At 39.1% G+C, this 21453-nt stretch overlaps 1 protein-coding gene across 1 annotated transcript in view; it reads left to right on the top strand.

Annotated features, from left to right (window-relative positions):
- The first annotated feature begins 21331 nt into the window (after positions 1-21331).
- The window catches only part of OTUD7B (OTU deubiquitinase 7B), a 52795-nt gene continuing 52673 nt past the window's right edge, over positions 21332-21453 (top strand). The window contains exon 1 of the mRNA XM_072946703.1: positions 21332-21350. The gene's annotated coding sequence lies outside the window, so the exon portion shown is untranslated. The remainder of the gene's footprint in view (positions 21351-21453) is intronic.

Genomic DNA, 21453 nt, shown 5'->3' on the forward strand with positions numbered 1-21453 from the left:
AGCAAATAAGTATTATAGGTAAAGGATGATGCCAATATTTGTTTAAATTATATGTTTTTATAGACATATCCCTTTCCTGTTGATTGGTCTTATCTAACTGGAAGGGTATTTGCCAAAACAATAATAGCAAATACTTACATAGACCTTACTGTGTGCCAGGGATTGTTTTGAACACCTTATATATGTAAACTCATTTAATCCTCAGAACAAAAATAGACTCTACCACTACCCCTATTTTACAGATGATAAGGCTGAGGCACAGAGATGTTAAGTAACTCACTCAAGGTCACTCTAGATAGTAGTAGAGGTGGGATTCAAGCTAAAGCAGTGGATTCTGGGCTCTTAATTGCTATACTATAGTAAAACAAAAAAAAAGTTATGGCTTGTTTGACTTTTTTTGTGGTTTTTATTTTCTTTATGTTTTATTGATAGTGAAAATTTCTTCCATAATAAATATGTGTTTTATAATCAGAAAAAGTGCAATGTGTTATTAAAGTCCACATTTATTGCCTAAGTATGTGCTCCTTTTGACTTCTCCAATTACTGTTCTCTAATAATGAAAATTAGTTTGTCTGATTTGCTGTCTGAAACCTTAGGCCCTGAGGAAATTAAAACTAGGACAGGTCTATTTTATGGAGGTGGAAGGGTAAGCACGTCAGTAACAGGCTCCGTGGGACAGCAGAAGAGGACTGAGCAAGAAACAGCAAGACGAGGTTCATGAGGAGTGCGAGGCGGGTGGCTGGAGAAAGGTTTTGTTTGGACTTGCCCTGATACCTCATCTAAAATATGGTGTTACAGTGCTTTTCCATACCACTTAACATTTTCTTTAATATATTTAACAGAAGTTCATTAGATTCCTCCTTGCTAGGCACAATCAAGCCTACAATTAAAAATAGTATAAGGAGTCTATAACTTAGTAAGGAAGATTAAGGAGTACTAGGAAATGATCATTACCAGTAAAAAGATACTATGCACATTGAGAGGTCAAAGTGGAGGCAGCTTTATTATATTTTCCCAGCTTTATTGAGATATAATTGACATGTAACATGGTATAAGTGTAAGGAGTGCAAGGTGATGATTTGATGCACTTATATATTGCAAAATGTTTACCACAATGAGGTTAGTTAACACCTCCGTTACCTCACATAATTATGCTTTGTGTCTGTGTGTGTGTTTGTATGTGGTGAGAACACTTAAAATCTACTCTCTTAGCAACTTTTAAGCATATAATACAGTGTTGTTAACTATAGTCACTATACTGTACATTAGATCTGCTTCATTTCTCCAATTTTTTTGAGCCCCTGCCAGGTGTTAAGCACTGTTCTATGTACTGGAAAGACTGCAAATGATGAGACAAATACAGTTCCTGCCCTCCGTGAGCTTACATTCCAACACTGAAGACAGGGAAATAATTATAACTAGTGTAAAGGCACAGGAATAGAAAGAAAATGCTCCAGCTCAGTTTATAACCTGGCAAAGCCAGGATATCAAAAACATACAAATTAGCACCACAAAAGAATATTGTAGGCCATCTTTACCTATTAACATGAGTGCAAAATCTTAAATATTAGCAAATAAAATCAAGAGTGTATTTAAAGAATAATCTATCATGACTAAGTAGGATTTATTCCAGATATATAGAATATAGAATGCTAGAATATTAGAAAGTCTATACATATAATTCACTAGATTAATAAACTAAAGGGAGAAAGTTCATTTCAACAGATGAATAAAAAGGATTTGATAAAATTCAATACTCATTCCCAAGTAATAAAAATTCTTAGCAAAAAAAAAAAAGAATAGAGAGAAAAATTCTTAACATGATAAAGATTTCTTAATGTATATGCAGACATTATCTTTAATAGTGCAACTTTAGAAGAATTTGCAGATAGGAAATTCATCACTACTATTCAACATTTGTTGGGTAGCAAATCAACGCAGTAACGTGAGAATGGTAAGAGGTATACAGACTGTAAGAAGAAAATTGTTTTCTTTGATGATGACATGATGATCTACAGAGCAAAGTAAATAAATGGGCAAACTATTGAAACCAACCAGAGAAGGCTGACAAGATCAATATATAAAAATAATAAATGTTTCTCTAAACTAGTAGCAACCACTTCAAAAATGAAATAGAAGAAAAACTTCTTTCACACCAGAAATAAAAGTATAATATAGTAATCTAATCAAATAGTTTATATAATAATTTAAAATAGGCAGTAATTACTATATGCAATGAAGAAAAATGAATAAATAATAGTAAACATTAAAAAGGTGGCAATTACAGATGCTGCAGATGTTGGTGACTTTTGCTAAGGAGCTTTCCATGAGCTAGTGGGGATGGAAGCCAAACTTAAGTGGATTGAAGGGCTATTGGGAGCTGAGGAAGTAGTAAACAGATGCAGTATTATACACTTTGAGAAGTTTCTCTGTGAGGGAGATGCAAGGTCCTGCTGATGTGTTATGAGGCTGTTCTTCGTTTCGTTTGCTTAAAGATGAAACCAGTTGGGAGTTCGAGATTTGCAGATACTGACTGGTATATATAGAATAGATAAATAAGTTTATACTGTATAGCACGGGGAACTATATTTGATACGGTGAAAAAGAACATGAAAACGAATATATGTATGTTCATGTATGACTGAAGCATTGTGCTGTACACCAGAAACTGACACAACGTTGTAAACTGACTATACTTCAATTTTAAAAAATGAAGAAAAAAAAAAGATGAAAGCAATATAGGCTGCACGGAGGGATCCAGGAGAGAAAGAGAAATGGAAAATGGCGAGATAGGCAAACGGCACAAAGTCCCTGAGGCGGCAGAAGGGAATGGGACTATGCACAATAACTGAGGCAGAGATCGATGGAATTAGCATTGAATAGAAGGGGCATTTCCTCTGTAGGCTCTTATCCAGAAACTTGTGTAAGATAAGGATGGAATCAGCTCTACATAGTTCTGTAAATGTAGGGCCTGGAGGCTAGGGAAATGCCTTCCCACTTACCCCAAGACTCTGAATTTGTCTGTGAAGTGGGGACAAGGTCATCTTTTGAGAAGGAGCAAGGTAATGGTTATAAAGGGAAGCTGGTGGTGAAAGTTTGGCAAGGAGATTGAAGGAATTAGAGAAGCAGTTTCTATACTTTAATTTGATATTTAAAATTTTATGTTGACATCAATCCACAGATGTAATTTTCTCCCATTGTGCTTAGAATGTAGTAGCAGAGAAACTACCTTTTAGGACTGACTAATCCAAGGTTAGGAGTTTATGGATTACAAGTATCCCTGGCTTTCCAAAAGTTCGCAATGCGCTATTTCGCTTTTATGAAAGATCTACATTAATATCTGTTTTCACTAACCAAAAGAAATCCAAAGAGGGTTTTTGCTTTTATAAAAAATTAATTTGCAGTGAGCTGTTTTAGAGGCAGTGTGCACCTGTAGCAGCGAGAGTGGCCCCACGAAGCTCCTTCCTCAGGAACTCACTCAGCATCTCAGCCTCAAGCTGCCATAGCTTTGAGCTGTGTCTGTGAGCACCTGTGCTTTCTCCTGATTTATTTTGTGCATCTGTTAGCAAGATCTGTCTTCAGGTAATTGCTTCTTCGCTTTACGCTATTTTTAGCTTACTGAAGTTTTCGTAGGAATGCTCTACTTTTGGATAGCAGGGGAAATCTGTATGTATAAAATAAGGGTAAGAGGGAACTGGTTCATCAATACTTTGACCATGGGACCCAGGCTCCCCTGAAAGAAAGTTTTGCTGAGAAAGATCAGATAGAATCAGAGAAAGTGAAGACATCTAGAACATGAGATGGCTCTGGTGTCAAATGACAGATGTGGAGAGTATGAGGGGCTGAGACAGCTGGGGAGATAAGAGATTGTAGGATGTGGATTACTAGACTTTAAGATTTCAGAGGTGACAACGTGGTGTAGTTAAAAGAGCATAGGCTTTGGAGAATCCATTGTAACTTCCTGGCTGTATGGCCTTGGATGCGTTACTTAAATCAGCCTGATCCTCTGTTCGTTTATATGAAAAACTGGAAGCAGGAATAATACTACCACCAAACTGCTTGTCCCCAGGAACTGTGGGGCCTGAAAGAATGGACAACTCTGCTGGAGGCAGCTGCAAATAGATGTGTTCTTAGATTTGCTTTGGGTTAAAATCTGAAACTTTTCCTGGAATCTTCAGTAAATTCATTCTTGAGCTATTTGATGTGCAAATTTAAAGCAACCTCAAGGGACAGGGTCATAACTTCAGTTACTTATCTCCTGGAAATAAGACTGTGAGTCATGATTCAAATATAGACATAATTGTTGACACTCTACAGCCTACTGGTGTCAGAATTCTGGGCAATGGGTTTAATCAATCAACAGTTTGTGAGTGGATGGTCACACTCTCAACATGCCATAGTAGAAGTTGTTTTATCACTGAGAGCTGCCAATTTGTTACAGTTTTGACAAAAATAATAGATCTAATAATCTGCATAAACAAACACGTTTCCTCATATCTTTATGAGACTTAGAAACCTGAGTTTCCTAACTCATTACCAATTAAATGATTTTCCTATTATACTTATTGAACAGAGGTGATACTAGAGATTGTTAATACAAAATTTTAATTCATAAAAACAATATAATGCTTCCCCCCCCTTCACCCGGCCCTTTCTCCTAAATCTGGCTTCGCCCAGATTCTCCTAGGAATCACAAAACCTTATACTAGGCCAAATGATCTTGATAGGATTTACTGCAGTGGTGACTATATTGTAAGCAGGGCTCTTTAGAGCTTGCTACTGCCTGCTGGGTTCCTTGTGCTTAGTTTCATGGTGTCTGTTGTATTAAGGATGCCACTGACAACTGCATCCTAGAGACCTGCCAAACCTGTTTGACTTAAGCAAATAACTCTTTTGAGCAGAATGGTTGTGTACAGATGATCTAAGGAAAACATGAATGTTATTGCATATTACCTATGATCAAACACTTTTTCTATCTAAAGGAATACAACTTAAAATTACGGTTTTATGATTTGGATATTGATATATTTTGGTTACTTCAGAAAGCTTTTTTTCTAGTATCCTTTTCTATATAAAAAATGTCTGAGACCTTCTGGTCTTGGCTAATTAACCATCTTTATAATTTGAACTCACCGAATTAGCTGAGGAAGTTTCTTTTCTACATGAAACCGCTCATGATAGAAAAGAATAGAATTTATATATTTCATAGGGAAGTGATAAAGAAAAGAAATATTTCCAGTTTGGAATTTTAAGAAAATACACTTTTTCTTAGCACTTAAACTTATAGCACTGAGGGATACTAGTGGAGTCGCCCAATAATTTTTGTAAGGAATCTTTCTGGTCTGTAAAGTTGGAAATGTCCAGTTGACCACGCCTACCTTTTTGCCATCGCTTACCTTTTACATATCTCTACAGTATTGTAACTTTATCTCCTCTGCCTCCTCTGTAGAGGGTAGGGAAAATGACATAATCTTGTATCCCCAGAACCTGCCTAACAAGATGCCTATGACATATAGAAGGTACTCAGTACAGTACAACACATTTAACTTATGATACAATACAACACAATATATTTGATTTACATCATCTGAAGCCTGAAAGTTAAAGATTATTTAAACAGGAGGACATCAGACCATTAATGGCGTACACTGGATATGCATATAGTATAGCTTTGTCTAGAAATTAAAAATTTTTAAATATTTAAAATTTAAATACAATTTAAATATAAATATACTTTTGATTACAATTTACAGAAACCCAAATGGACTTGAGCGATAAAGAGGGATATATTGGCTCATATTGCCAAACTGAAGGAAAGGTGGGAGTCGAGCTGTCCTCAGAGCTGACTGGCTCCAAGAGCTTGGGTATCATCCAGAGTCTCCGCACTTCTCTCTCTTCACCTTTCACCTCCGATTCTTAATCTGTGTTGGCTTTAATGCTTTAAGTTGCTGTCACCATATTTCAAACATAGCCTTAAGTAGCCCTGAGTTTATATCCTTATGACCTTGTAATGTAAAAAAAATCCAGTTACAAAATTCCAGGGAGGGGCTCTGATAGGTCAAATTTGGGCACCGTGTCATCTTTGTACTAATCACTGAGGTCAAGGGGGATGGCGATATTATGTTTGAAACCACTTGGGTCAGGCGTTCATCTCTGTGGCCAGGGAAGTGGAATACTATTATTCAAAGGCCCCTCCAAAATCATGTGGTTGCAGTCAGACAGAAAAAGTTTCCCACAGAAGATAAGCACTGCTGTATCTGACAAAATAGTAAATGTTCACTGTGTGACCTATGACACATATTGCTAGTTTTCTTCTAATATTCCTTCTGATCTTCTTTCTTGGTAAAAGAATCTCTCATTTTAACTTGGCAAATGGCCACCCAAAATAAATAATACATTCATGACCTTTCTTTGCAGCTGGGTGTGGTCCTGTGACCAAGTTCTGGCCAATGATGTAAGCAGAAATGTTGTGGTGCAACTTCTAGGAAATGTTCTAAAAGAAAGAAGCATTACTTCCTCATTTCTTCCTCCTCCCTTTGAGGAACACTGGAAGGCTTTCACTCAAGGTCCCATTCAAGGCCACTCTTGCCCCAGAGTGCCCCTGATCCCCTTGGTGCCCTGTAAGACTCTCCCACTTCTGCTTCCCCTGTACTGTTTCATCCCAAATATGAACACAAGCCCCTGACCACATCTCCTTCTCCAATTATGTAATTCTTATGGGGGCTTCCATGTTCTTATATGACTCCAGTAGACTGGCCACACTCATTGGTCTAGGGCTGGACACCTGATCCAAACATAATATTTCATCATCCCAGCACTAGACTTAATTCATTAGTCTCATTAAGGAGACTTGACCCAATATAGTCCAGTCATAGACCTTTTTCTAGATTTTTAAACTTGGACAGAGAATGCTAGTGTCAGGTCTTTTCTGATGGTGAGTGCTGTGAGATATGAAGCTCTGGAGTTATTATGCTCTCTTGTGTGAAAGAAGCCAGTCCGTGCTGGGAGAGAGTAAAGCTCAAATGTAGAAAGAACTCGCGACAAATGCTGTAGAGAATCCTGGAAACATCTGAGTCCTTGATTTCAGTCAGTCCTTCCTGAGGTTGATCATATGTTTGATCTTCTGCAGCTCAGCTCAGATCAGGTTGTGGTGTTTTATAAAATTTCACTGAAGACTTAGGGTTAAAAGAAGAGATGCTGAGAGGATTAAGTGAGAAAACTTTCATCAATCCTTTAGCTTTTTAATAAATGCTGGAGAGAGTGTGGAGAAAAGAGAGCCCTCTTATACTGTTGGTGGGAATGTAAGCTGTTGCAGCCACTATGGAAAATAGTACGGAGGTTCCTTAAAAAACCAAAAACAAAGTTGCCATATGATCCAGCAGTACCACTCCTGGGCATATATCCAAAGAAATCTAATTTGAAAAGACACATGCACACCAATGTTCATTGTAGCACTAATTCACAACAGGCAAGGCATGGAAGCAACCTAAGTGTCCATCAACAGATAAAGGGATAAATAAGATATGGAATACAAATACAATGGATTATTACTCATCCACAAAAAAGAATGAAATATTGCCATTTGCAGCAACATGAATGGACCTAGATATTATACTAAGTGAAGTAAGTCAGACAGAGAAAGACAAATATTATATGATATCACTTATATGTGGAATCTAAATAAGTGATGCAAATGAACTTATTTATAAAAAAAATAGACTCACAGACATAGAAAACAAACTTATGGTTACCAAAGGGGAAAGGGGGGAAGGATAAATTTGGACTTTAGGATTAACAGATACACACTACTATATATAAAATAGATAAACAATAAGGACCTACCGCATAGCACAGAGAACCATATTCAGTATTTTGTAATAGCCTATAATGGAAAAGAATCTGAAGCTATACACCTGAAACTAACACAGTATTGTAAATCAATTAGAGTTAAATAAATTTCAATAATAAAGAACAAACTAAAGAAAAAAAATCCTTTAGTTTTATGTGCCTGGCATGAAATACACTCGAAAACAAAAGCTGCAATTAGTGCTATTTATTGAGACATTTGCTCTCAAATAGCTATAGTCACGTCTTTACAATTCTTGCCATATAATGTCGGTCAAGCTAAACTCCTAAAAGATCAAGAATCATTTTTGTAGCTTTTGTGAAGAACATGGGAAAAGCATACAAATCAGTATCTCTAACCCTCTTCAGTGTTCTCCATCAAGCCATCTGTTCCGAGGCTCTATCACCTTGCACTCAAATCCTTATCCTCTTTATTGTTCTCCTCCTGTTTAAGCTGGTGTCCCCTCATAAGCCTGTGAGATCCTTTATTCCTCAGACTGCAGAGGCAATAATCGGGGACAGGCTCCCGCCAGAAAAACTGTTACCTCAGATATTGTTGTTTGCTGCGGTCTCATCCTTGACAACAAAAATTAAAATGGCTCTGTTTGAAGGAACTGACAATTTGTGATCTAAAATAAATCATAGGTGCTTTGAAAAGCTACACAGGGACTAGATTTAACTTGTGGAAGGGAATATTTATTCCACTGCCTTGTGCAGACAAATACTTGATAAGTATTTTTGTTAATATGCTAAGTAGTGGTGCTCCATTGAGAAATAATTGCCTTTCACGTCCCTAGAACTGACCACTAACTGATGCGTCACAATGGGGAAGGAAATAGTTCTCTGCTAAAGTAGTTAAATTCTGCCATCACTCACTAACACTTGCAGGAGAAGGAGGGAAGTGTTGATGTCACTAGGTCAGGTTACTCTACCTTTCTGTATTTGAAGTCTGTATTCCTGATTCTGCTTTCACACTGCACACCAGGTAAGAGGAGTTTCCCTGTCTTTTCTAGTGCCTAGCTCCCCACTGCTGGCTATCATTTAATTGTGTTAAACCTCTTGCCACAACAATGGCAAAAAATAAAATTTTGTTGGATGCTAAAGGTCTTAGCTGTGACTGCTGCTCCTGAAGATAATGTTCTGGTCTTTTAGTAAAGAAACTCCTCGGACTGTTTAGTACTAGGGAACTTTGAGATGTTTCTTTCTCCCTCTAGGATTCTTAAAAAATATATACCATTGGACAGAAGATGAATCCAGTGAGCTGTTAAAGAGCTGAATAAAACTGAGGGTAAATGTAGAGTGACTCCTGACTGACTTGCCCGGAGGGTAAACTATCCGTTACTTGTGGTTTGCAGAGCCTGTTTAAGAGACATAGTGATAAGATGTCATTATACGGCCTGTGGTATCTCTCTCTGACCACAAGTCTACTTTCCAGCGAACTCCCAGGTACTGTATGGTTGCTGGTCTGAGAACCCAGGTGATGTATGGTGACTGGTCTGAGTACATGCTCTGCTTATGTGGGCACATGTGGGTGTGGCTCTTCTAGACAATCCCAGTTACCAAGGGCTGGAGTTGCTCCCTCAAGCAGGATCAGCGGCTTCAGACTCAGGCCTAAGATTTTATAGTATCTTACGGGTAAAGACTGCAGAACTAACCCTGACTTATTACTACTTACATTCTGAGTTCCAGACTCTGGGGCTGACAAGCAGGAAGAGTAGTTTTTTTTAAAAGAGAGAGAGAGAGAGATGCTAGATTTTTCTTCATTTTGTAATAAGAAACTGTTGTTTCTTACAACAGTTGAAACTGTTGAAATGACTGGGTTAGATGTATTTGGTGGCAAGAGAAAGTCTAGAGTAACCACTGTGTTTGTAATGTTAGTGAATTTTAAATGTCTACATTCATACCTTTTCCTCCCTTCTGCCTCTCTTCAGGAAAGCTGCTGGCTATATGCATATTCTAATAACTTATATATTCTACATAAGTATCATTGACTAATTAATAAATCATTACTTGAAAATATTCACTGAGCACTAGAGTCTGGATTCCCCGGGGCTGCTGCTGTCAAGTCTTTTTTTTTGGAAGATGCCTGCAGAATCCGGGGACATTATGGGTTTTCTAGTTTAGTTTAGTTTTCTTTTTTTTTTAAACATTAAAAAAAATTGAGTTATAGTCATTTTACAACGTTGTGTCAAATTCTAGTGTAGAGCACAATTTTTCAGTTATACATGAACATGCATATATTCATTGTCACATTGTTTTCGCTGTGAGCTACCACAAAATCTTGTATGTATTTCCCTGTGCTATACAGTATAATCTTGTTTATCTATTCTACATTTTGAAATCCCAGTCTGTCCCTTCCCACCCTCTGCCCCCTTGGCAACCACAAGTTTGTATTCTATGTCTATGAGTCTGTTTTTGTTTTGTATTTATGTTTTTTTTTTTTTTAGATTCCACATATGAGCGATCTCATATGGTATTTTTCTTTCTCTTTCTGGCTTACTTCACTTAGAATGACATTCTCCAGGGACATCCATGTTGCTGCAAATGGCATTATGTTGTCATTTTTATGGCTGAATTGTATTCCATTGTATAAATATAACACCTCTTCTTTATCCAGTCATCTGTTGATGGACATTTAGGCTGTTTCCATGTCTTGGCTATTGTAAACAGTGCTATGAACATTGGGGTGCAGGTGTCTTTTTGAAGTAGGGTTCCTTCTGGATATATGCCCAGGAGCGAGATTCCTGGGTCATATGGTAAGTCTATTCCTAGTCTTTTGAGGAATCTCCATACTGTTTTCCACAGTGGCTGCACCAAACTGCATTCCTACCAGCAGTGTAGAAGGGTTCCCTTTTCTCCACAGCCTCTCCAGCATTTGTCATTTGTGATGGCCATTCTGACTGGTGTGAGGTGATATACCTCATTGTAGTTTTGATTTGCATTTCTCTGATAATTAGTGATATTGAGCATTTTTCATGTGCCTATTGATCATTTGTATTTCTTCCTTGGAGAATTGCTTGTTTAGGTCTTCTGCTCATTTTTGGATTGGGTTGTTTGTTTCTTTCTTATTAAGTCGTATGAGCTGCTTATATATTCTTGAGATCAAGCCTTTGTCGGTTTCATTGTTTGCAAAAATTTTCTCCCATTCTGTAGGTTGTTGTTTTGTTTTACTTATGATTTCCTTTGCTGTGCAGAAACTTGTAAGTTTAATTAGGTCCCATTTGTTTATTCTTGCTTTTATTTCTATTGCTTGGCTAGGAGAACATTTTTGAGATGTATGTGAGATAATGTTTTGCCTCTATTTCCTTCTAGGAGGTTTATTGTATCTTGTCTTATGTTAAAGTCTTTGATCCATTTTGAGTTTGTTTTTGTGTATTGTGTAAGGGAATGTTCTAGCTTCACTGATTTACATGCTGCTGTCCAGTTTTCCCAACACCATTTGCTGAAGAGACTGTCTTTATTCCATTGTATATTCTTGCCTCCTTTGTCAAAGATTAGTTGACCAAAAGTTTGTGGGTTCATTTCTGGGCTCTCTATTCTGTTCCATTGGTTCATATGTCTGTTTTTGTACCAATACCATGCTGTCTTGATGACTGTAGCTCTGTAGTATTGTCTGAAGTCTGGGAGAGTTATTCCTCCAGCCTCTTTCTTTCTCTTCAGTAATGCTTTGGCAAATCTAGGTCTTTTGTGGTTCCATATAAATTTTATTATGATTTGTTCTAGTTCTGTGAAGTATGTCCTGGGTAATTTGATAGGGATTGCATTAAATCTGTAGATTGCCTGGGGCAAGTATGACCATTTTAACAATATTGATTCTTCCAATCCAGGAGCATGGGATATCTTTCCATTTTTTTAAGTCTTCTTTAATTTCCTTTATCAGTGGTTTATAGTTTTCCATGTATAAGTCTTTCACCTCCTTGGTTAGATTTATTCCTAGGTATCTTATTACTTTGGGTGCTATTTTAAAGGAGATTGTTTCTTTACTTTCTTTTTCTGTTGATTCATCGTTAGTGTAAAGAAGTGCAGCTGATTTTTGAACGTTAATCTTGTAACCTGCTACCTTGCTGAATTCTTCAATTAGTTCTAGTAGTTTTTGTGTGGACCTTTTAGGGTTTTCTATATATAGTATCATGTCATCTGCGTATAGTGACACTTTTACCTCTTCTTTTCCAATTTGGATCCCTTTTATGTCTCTCTTGCCTGATTTCTGTGGCTAGAACTTCTAAAACTATGTTGAATAGGAGTGGTGATAGTGGACAGCCTTGTCTTGTCCCAGATTTTAGTGGGAAGCTTTTGAGTTTTTCATTGTTGAGTACTATGCTGGCTGTAGGTTTGTCATATATAGCTTTTATTATGTTGAGAAATGTTCCCTCTATACCCATTTTGGTGAGAGTTTTTTTTATCATAAATGGGTGTTGAATTTTATCGAATGCTTTTTCTGCATCTATTGAGATGATCATGTGGTTTTTGACTTTTCTCTTGTTGATGTGATGTGTTACATTGATTGATTTGCATATGTTGAACACCCTTGTGTCCCTGGGATGAACCCCACTTGATCATGATGTATAATCCTCTTTATGTGCTGTTGTATTCTATTTGCTAATATTTTGGTAAGGATTTTTGCTTCTATGTTCATCAGTGATATTGGTCTGTAATTCTCTTTTTTGGCAGTGTCTTTGCCTGGTTTTGGTATCAGGGTGATGGTGGCTTCATAGAATGAGTTTGGGAGTATTCCCTCCTTTTCAATCTTCTGGAAGAGTTTGAGAAGGACTGGTATGAGTTCTTTGTATGTTTGGTAGAATTCCCTGGTGAAGCTGTCCGGTCCTGGACTTTTATTTGTAGGGAGGTTTTTTATTGCTAATTCGATTTCATTTCTGGTGATCGGCTTGTTCAAGTGGTCAGTTGCTTCTTGATTCAGTCTTGGTGGACTATATGTTTCCAGAAACTAGTCCATCTCCTCTAGGTTATCCATTTTGGTTACATATAGTTTTTCATAATATTCTTGTATGATATTTTGTATTTCTGTGTTATTTGTTGTAATTTCTCCATTTTCCTTTCTTATTTTGCTTATTTGTGCTCTCTTTTTTCTTCTTTGTGAGTTTGGCCAGAGGTTTGTCGATTTTACTGTCACGTCTTCTTCACTAAACCTGACCTGGGCTCAGCCCATATTTGCCCATCCTCTATTTCATTCTGTACTGGACTCTTTCACCTCATACCTGCCTTAATCATTGCACTTCAGTTTACTGAGTTCTTGATCTCTGACTTCATCTTCTATTTTTGCCTCTGATTTTGCCTCTTGGACTTGATGACAAGATTTTGCTTCTCTTGATTAATAACTAACCCCTGCCACACCTCCCCAATACAGTTTTACACTCACTTTCTGGCTTCATTTCCTCCCAGCTGCTGTGAGTAAATACCTTACTGAAGTCCTCCCAGCCTCTGGGACCCTGCCCCAGGCTGGTGTGCCTTCCTCCTCACCACCACTGGAAAAGAAATCAGACACTGAAAGCCTTAAAAAATCACTATTAGAGCAAAATGGAGTGTTTCCTACCAAAAGTATATGACCCAAAGGGGAGAAAAATCTGTCACTTAAAAAAAAATTGTTAGTTTTTTTTTTGTTGAGAGAAAGGAATATAAAAGAGTCAGTTTGTTTTCTTTTAAGTAAAAAATATTAAACTATGTACTTAGAAAATATATGACTTTCCTTTTATTAGAAGGCTGGCTAATGCACGTGGGAGGAGAGAGACTGAGGTCACGCAGAGAAGAGATGGGAAGGGCAGCCTCAGCAGAGACCAGAGCGTGGCTGGATGATAAGAGATCAGGATCCAAGCCCTTGTTTGGAAACTAAGAAATCAACAAATGTCCATATTTATCTTGTTACACCAAATGTTTTTGGAGAAAGTATAATTCTGAGATACAGATAATTATTTGATAGGAGTCTACTTCACCTTAGAAAGCATTTCCAGATAAATCAGTATCTATGAATAAAAATCAATGTTTGTAATCAAGCTTTTAATCACTAGCAGAGAAGCATATTTTTTCTTAAATATATAGTTCTTTAGTCCCAAGCACTTTATTTTAGATAGGGCCACCCCTAACATTTGTGGGGCTTGGGGCAAGAGTCTAAATAGAGGCCCATATATCATACATCTAAATATTTAAAGTTATGCATAAAACTAATAAGTTGTTAGATGAAATATGTTTTATCCTCCCACCTTAACAAATACATTTTCGTGACAACTTGGAAGGCCAGGTTCAAATTTAGAATTACTGGACTGCTGGAGCTGTGGCCTGGCATGTGGCAGTGTGGGGTGAGCTGGCCCAGTGGCTCCTGGAGTGATGGCCTGGCATGTGGCAGTACAGGGTGAGCTGGCCCAGCAGTGGTAGTGTTTTACCAGGAATCTAGACTCAGGAGAGAGGCCCACACAAGCCCTGGAAGAGAGCTCAGAACATCTGGGCCAAGAATTCCAGATTCCCAGGCACCTAGAATGTGCTCTAGAAGTGGGTCCCAGGCTCCAGATTCCTCTCCTCATCCTACAGAGAGAAATATGGCCAGAGGAAGGTTAGAATGGTATCTTTTCAAGTTCGGGGCTCAGAGCCCATTGCATGGGCCTGATGGGTGGTATGAATTGTCACCTGGGAATCACCCTTCATAATTCCTACTCTACTACAAATCCCCGTCCTTTCCTTTGCTTCTTTTCTTGTCTACTGTCCTCCTTCTGAACACATGGAGCCTACCTGTTTTTCTGCTCAGATACTTATTTGATAGGATGGTATCTTCCATTATTTCTCTTTGATTCCAATTCCCTCTACTAATTATCTGGACCTTTCTTATTAGCAAAGTTTACCCATGGGAGGCCTGTCGGGGAAGAAAGAGCATGGACGGCAGTAAGTCTGGGGAAGAGATGTGGTGTTTTCTTTTCACTGATGAGAAGACCTTCAGGATACTACTGTTCTCAGGGCTGGTGGCAGGTCCCACCTCAGGCAGAGGGGCAGAGGCCTCAGCAGCGTTCACACAAGGAAGGGGAGAGCACTGCTTGCTAGCCACAGCGGGAGAAGCCAAGAACGCATGATGGGCCAGGCTTCTGAGCAGATCATTTTAGATGAAAAATAAATGTCAACACCATCATCATGTGAGTATTTATTTAGTACTCATATGGTGGGCACTGAGCAAGCACCACACTAGGTCCCTGGAGTACTTACAGGGAAAGGAAGGAAAAAGGGGAGTACCCACCTCTCTTCGATTGTAACCCACGTTTCTGTGAAGTACCCAGTGCTTCTGTGAAGGTCCTAGTGAGATTCAAATGAAACTGCCTTAAGCCCATTCTCCTGTGTAGTAAGGGCCCCCAGTCTCTCCTGGAATTCTGGAGTTGGGGGTGGTACTTATGCTTTTCCTTGTTCCTGATTGGCTCAATGGATGGATCGCTTCACCACCTCTAGTGTGCTGTTGCTGTTTTGTACCACATTGCCCCAAGGTGTGAAAGGACGGCTTTCATTTTCCCCAGAAAACACTCCTCACACAGGATATGTGTCTATGTTAGGCTTTGCTGAAAATTTGGAGGCAATGAAGATGTTTTATCTTGCTGTAATGCTTGATCCTTTCTCCTCGTTTAAAGACTCCTCATTTTCCTGACCCCCTACAACGGGGCTTCCCTTTTATAATTTGATTTTCCTTATTTTACTGTAGCCAAGGACTCAGTAGTGTGTTATGCTGATTTGTGGATCATCTGTTCCAGTTCCCATCCTGAGACTCAGAAGAACCAGCTGAGGCTTGCAATAGCCCCTGCCGCTTCTTCCAATTCTGTCAGGGGAAGAAGGCAATGTGAAGAAATTTTTCTTTGCTGTGTGAACTACATCATGGCCTTTAAAAGGCAGCAGCTGTAGTCAATTTTGGTTTTAAATAATATTACATATTTTCTTTCTCAGTTTACACAATTATCCCAAAGCAATCTATGAGCTCTCTGAATTCTTTTAGTCCCTAAGGAATGTATAGTGCCAACCACATTGACCAAAAAATCCTTATTATTATAAGTATATGATAATATTATTCTAATATAATAATATATGTAATATAATCACAATGTTTTATGTAATATTATAATATACCTATAATGATAATAATTATCATCATCATTATTATTGGCAGTAGAGACATTTCTCTTCAAAGACAACTGAAGATTTTGAATAGGCAGATGATATGACCAGACCTTGGTTTTAGGCGGGGCGTGAAGGATAGTAGGAGAAGAGAAGATTAAAGGCAAGAGACCAGTTGTGAAGTTATTTTACAGGAGTATAAGCCAGAGGTAACGAGCTAGGATTATGGCAGTGGGAATTGGGAGAAAGGAATTGATTTACTGATTTAATGTAGAGGTATTGACCTTGGATTCAGGCACTGAAAAAAAAAAACTAACCTAAGTTTAAGCAGGGACATTAATAACAAACTGAGTCTGTGGTGTAATCTAACTGTAGATGTATGTATGTCCAAGTGCTAGGGGCATCCCACAGAATAGGCCAGAGCAACACCAACTCACTGGGCTGGCCTCAGTGTTAAGAGATAACCACCATGCTCTCTTATTCGTTCATTCATTCATTCATTCATTCATTCATATTGAAGTATAGTGGATTCACAATGTTTCAGGTGTAAGGAGTATAGCAAAGTAATTCAGTTATATATATATATTCTTTTTCAGATTCTTTTCTATTAGGTTATTCCATAGGCTATTATAAGATATTAAATACAGTTCCCTGTGCTGTACAGCAGGTTCTTGTTGTTTATCTGTTTTGTATGTAGTAGTGTGTATGTGTTAATCCCAAATCCCTAATTTATCCCTCCTTCCCACCCTCATGCTCTCTTCCTGAGTATTAGAGCTGTTCGCGGCATAAGGGCCTATACATACAATTTATCTAGAGAAGAAGGCGAGGAGGAAACTGAAGATCAAAAGGAAAGTCTTGTAGGCACCAGGAAATCAATGACAGAATGTACTGTATGGGCAGGAAGAATTGGCCCTTTCAGCTTCTTTTAGGAATGAATGTCTGTAGTCAAAGACCACATTGTCCTTTTATAGTCTACATCACCTTCCTATTTTTTTTTCTTCTCTTTCTGGGTAAGGTGAAGGACATATGTCAAACAGAGAAAGATTTGGATTTCAAATGCCTATTCTTGCTCATGAAATCCCCTTAAGGGCTATGGTTATATCTTTGTTTGCCTTACATATGATGGGCACATAAAAATATCAACAGAATTCACTGAATTGTATTAATTCCCGTTTTACTGTGCCTCTGTTGCTCCTGTACAGGATCTAAATAAGACGCAAGTGTTCTGGCGCTATATTCAATATCACTTACTGGCAAGTTAGAGCTGAGCTGCCACTTGTGTGTGATCTCCGGTCCAGGGGAGGAGCGAAATGGCACCACCCAAGGGAAGCTAGGCCGCTTAAAAACTGTTGCAGGGGCAGCAGCAGCCCTGCTGAGCACGTGTGATCTTCTTCCAGCAGGTCTCATTTTTCAACCCTTCGGTTTTCCTTCCTCGCTTTTCCCCTAGTCAGTGCTTTCTCATGGTCAGTGCCCCTCAGGTCTTACACTCTTCTCTTGGGAGCTCCTGGAGTACTTCACTCACCCATGGATCTCCCTAGCTCTTGGTCTTGCTTTAATTTCGTCAGATCTCAGGATTTCATCTCTTCTTAAGCTAGGCAGGTTACCTAACATGCTAGGGTAAGAGTCACCTAAGGTAACCTTTTGACATTTTTCAATTTCAGATTTTTTTTTCCAGCTGGAAAACTACCATCCGTCTACTTCTCTGTGAGGCATTGCTATGATCTACAGGCTTGTCCACAGACCATAATCGACATGGGAACAACCCTAATGCTGATCAGTTCAGTAACCTGGAAAGCGATGGTCAGAGGGCGCATCACAAGAGAGCTTCTAGCAGATGCCAATTAGATATAGTCATTCAACCCTACCACTTACAGTTGGACGGTAGCTCTCCAAGGCAGGAGCAGAAGCACATATTCCTAACTTAGAAAACGTTCTAAGTGTGTAATGCCCACAGAGCTCAATGTGGGCCATTTGTCTCATTAAAAAAAAGAGAGTTTGGTGCAGTCTCACATCTCGTATGCTCCGAATGCTCTGTCAGTTTCCAGTAGCCTGAATTTGGCCTGCCTCCCAGTGCTGACCTAGTCAGGGGACAGAGTGACTTAGTCACTCCATTCTCCAGCCTCTCCTCATTGCCTCAGCCAGTGTGTTGGGAGTGTAATTATTTACTCCTCCTCCAAACCTGAGGGTGTGTTACCTGTGAGGTGGAGATGAAGCTGACCCACTTGGCTGGCACTCCAAGCAGGTAAGGCCGCACTCGCTCTCTTCAAAGCCTCAGGAACTGGCTTCTCTTCTTTACTTACCCTGCTGTCGGGCCTCTGATGGCCTTAGCCGCCCATTCTAACATCCTCAGGGGATTTGTCAGAACCAGAATGGGAACACACCCAACTCTTGCCAACAGCCCTTTAGTTAATGTCCTAACAGAGCTCTCCTGGGGACCAGCACTTGCCACAGTTGAGAGCTGATAAGTCTTACTCACAACAAAATATCTCCAGTGATCTTTAGTGCTCCCAGGGCCTGGAGGCAGGATTTTCTGTTTACGAGTTCCCCTAATACCTAATCTCAGGAATGCTTTAGGAGATGCAGGAATGTAAATGATGTCACCGAACTCTTCTCTCTTGCTGTTTAATTTTTTCTAGATTCTTTAATTGATTAAATAGGTGACTTATGAGCAAATGCTTATGAAGACTAACAATTCAAGGCAATTGTTAGATTCCAATTGATTGGTAAAGACATTTATAGTTCAGGGTTTTATGGGAAATCTTTAAAAGGAGATGATACAGGTTGGGCCTTGAATTCTTGGGAGAAAAGAGAGGAAGGTGGGTGATGGCATGACAGTGCACTCTTACTGGCTTGCTAGTGCTGATTGCACGTCTCTTCTTGTCTCTGTGTTCCAGGACATCACATCATTAGCATGAAATTATCAGGAGTAGAAATATTTACACCTTGGGAATGAGTAAATGCTATAAATCAGGGCCTTTTCTGCCTGGTTGTTAATATTTACCAGCACAGCATTGGTGGGAAAGAAAATAGAACACAAATGCGGAGATGGAAATTAGCAAGCCACATTCTGGAGTTAGACTAGACTAGGATGAGATTGTGTGGGATTTTACAGAGCAGACTGACGAATTTTGGCTTTAGTCTACAGATATTGAGGAGTTGTTGATGGCTTTATATTAGTTGAGATGCTTTTGGTTACACACAATAGAAAAACTAAGTTCAAAATGGCTTAAACAATAAGGAAGCTGTATTATCTTATATACAAAGAATTTCAAGGAGGACTGCCCAGGGTTGGCTAATTCAGCGGTTTACCCAAGACCCAGATTCTTTTCATTTTTTGCTCTGCCATTCTTAGTATGTCACCTTGTCCTTCAAACAGAACAGCAGTTTCAAATCCAGCAACATTCAGCAGCAGAAGAGAATCATTTCTTAATTCTCTTTGTCTCTGTGTAAGAGCAGGGAAGTCCAGCAGATTTCCTCAAATCTCTCATTGGTCAGAACTTTATCATGTTTCTAAACCAAGCACTGGCAAGGGGAATGGAACCCCTGATTGGTTTAGATCCATCAGTGTTTCACCCATCTCCCTCCCACTCAGCCCCCATCCCTCCACTGGAGCCAATCTCTGCAGAAGCCCATGGCCTTATAGAGAAGGATGGTTACTTAAACATAAGGATTCTATAAGCAAGGAATAAGGGAGATGAACACTGGTTAAGCAGTCAGCATTTGAAAAGAGCTGCTATAGCTTTTGAAAAGAGAGAAAACATCAATGAAACATTTTAGGAAGCATAATCTAGCAATGGTATGCAAGCCTTTTCTGCCTGGAGAGCTGGTTGTTAATATTTACCAGCACAGCACTGGTGGCAAAGAAAATAGAACACAAATGTAGAGATGGAAATTAGCAGGCCTGGAAATAGATCCAATTATATTATTTATAAGTCTAGATGTGACTCTGTTATAAACTAGAGCCTGGTATGTGCTTATAAACTAGAGCCTGGTATGTGCTTCCAAAGCAATGGTTCTCAACTGCCAATTCATTCATTCATTAACTCAATAGATATTTAATGAATTACTGTTTGGAACTTAGTTTTTTTATTGTGTGTAACCAAAAGCATCTCAGCTAATATAAAGCCATCAACTCCTCCTTGCCCTGGGGCAAGCACTATACTAGGTACTACAGATAAAATGGTGAACATATCTCATAGAGCTTTGCAATCAAATGGATGAAGCAAATACTGATGAAATCATCTAAAAGTAAGTGTGAATTCATAACTTGGTTGACTATTATGAAGGCACCTAAGATGTTTGTTTTCTATTTTTTAAATTGAGGTTAAGTTCACATGGTGAAATGTGCAGATCTTAAGTATACAATTTGATGTACATGTGTAGCAGCTACCCCTACCAAGATATGGAACATTTCCATCACCTCAGAAAGTCCCCTCATGCCCCCTTTCTAGTCAATCCCCACCTCCCCCCAATATGCAACCACATACAGTATGTAGTTTTTAAAACTCCGCAGAACCACTGGTCTAAATTATAGTGGTGGTGGTGGGAAGTTATTCTGGTCTGGTTTTCTTTTCCACCACAAAAAGCATATACATGTAAACAACTGCTGTGCTTTTTTCCCCCCCTGGTCAGCTGCAAAACAGCTTTCTCTGAACATTTCCCCCAACTCTATCCATTAGCTTCTGTTGAAATAATCTCTCCTTTTAGTTTCTTTGCTGAAAGGCTTTAAAGCTCTGTCCTCCCCCAGCTCTTGCTTAAAGTGAAGTGAAATCTCAGGGAGCTCCATGGAGCAGCCCTTAGAATTGCTAAAGTGAGTCAACAGAAACAGGCCTTTAGGGTGAAGAAGAACTTTGTACTGAATGCCAGATGAGGGTGTGTAGTCCTGGATACACTGATAGGGGTTTCCCTGCTGCTTTTACTTTTTTTCCTTACTGTTCTTCTACCTGTCAGCAAAAATAATCAGCTATGTTCTGGCTACCAAAAATGACATCAGACAGCTGCTTCTGAGCATTTAGTGTAGTGACAGCCAGAATGGCTACACATCACTACAGAAGATGTCCCCAGTTCCTAGGCAGAGAAACTGACACATAGGAATAGGGAGACACTTAATGGATTAGGAGCTGGCTGAGCTGGGCTCAGAACCCAGGTGGCCTGGCTCCCAGCCCGGCTGACCACACTGCTACCCACACAACCTGGGCTGACCCAAACAAGCAGCCCATTGAGTAACTGCACAAACAACAATGAGTGATGGATGGTCAGAGCAAGAAACAAGCACAAAGCAACTGCAACCCCATCACTTCCTGGCCCCTCAATTTCCAGGCAAGCCTGGAAAGTGTGGTCACTTAAATGAGTTTGGCCAGCAACTTGCTCCAGCTTTCAAATTTGGAAACTTTTTGTAGTCACTGCCAAAAGTAAGTCTGCCTTGTACTGAGGGTGAAGACTGCCTTTGAACCCCATACCTGGTCCTAAGAAGTCTGTGATAATGAAGTTTAGACTAGAGAGACATAGTTAACA

This window comes from Vicugna pacos, chromosome 21 (genome assembly GCF_048564905.1).
Source record: "Vicugna pacos chromosome 21, VicPac4, whole genome shotgun sequence".
Classification (NCBI taxonomy): Eukaryota; Metazoa; Chordata; class Mammalia; order Artiodactyla; family Camelidae; genus Vicugna; species Vicugna pacos.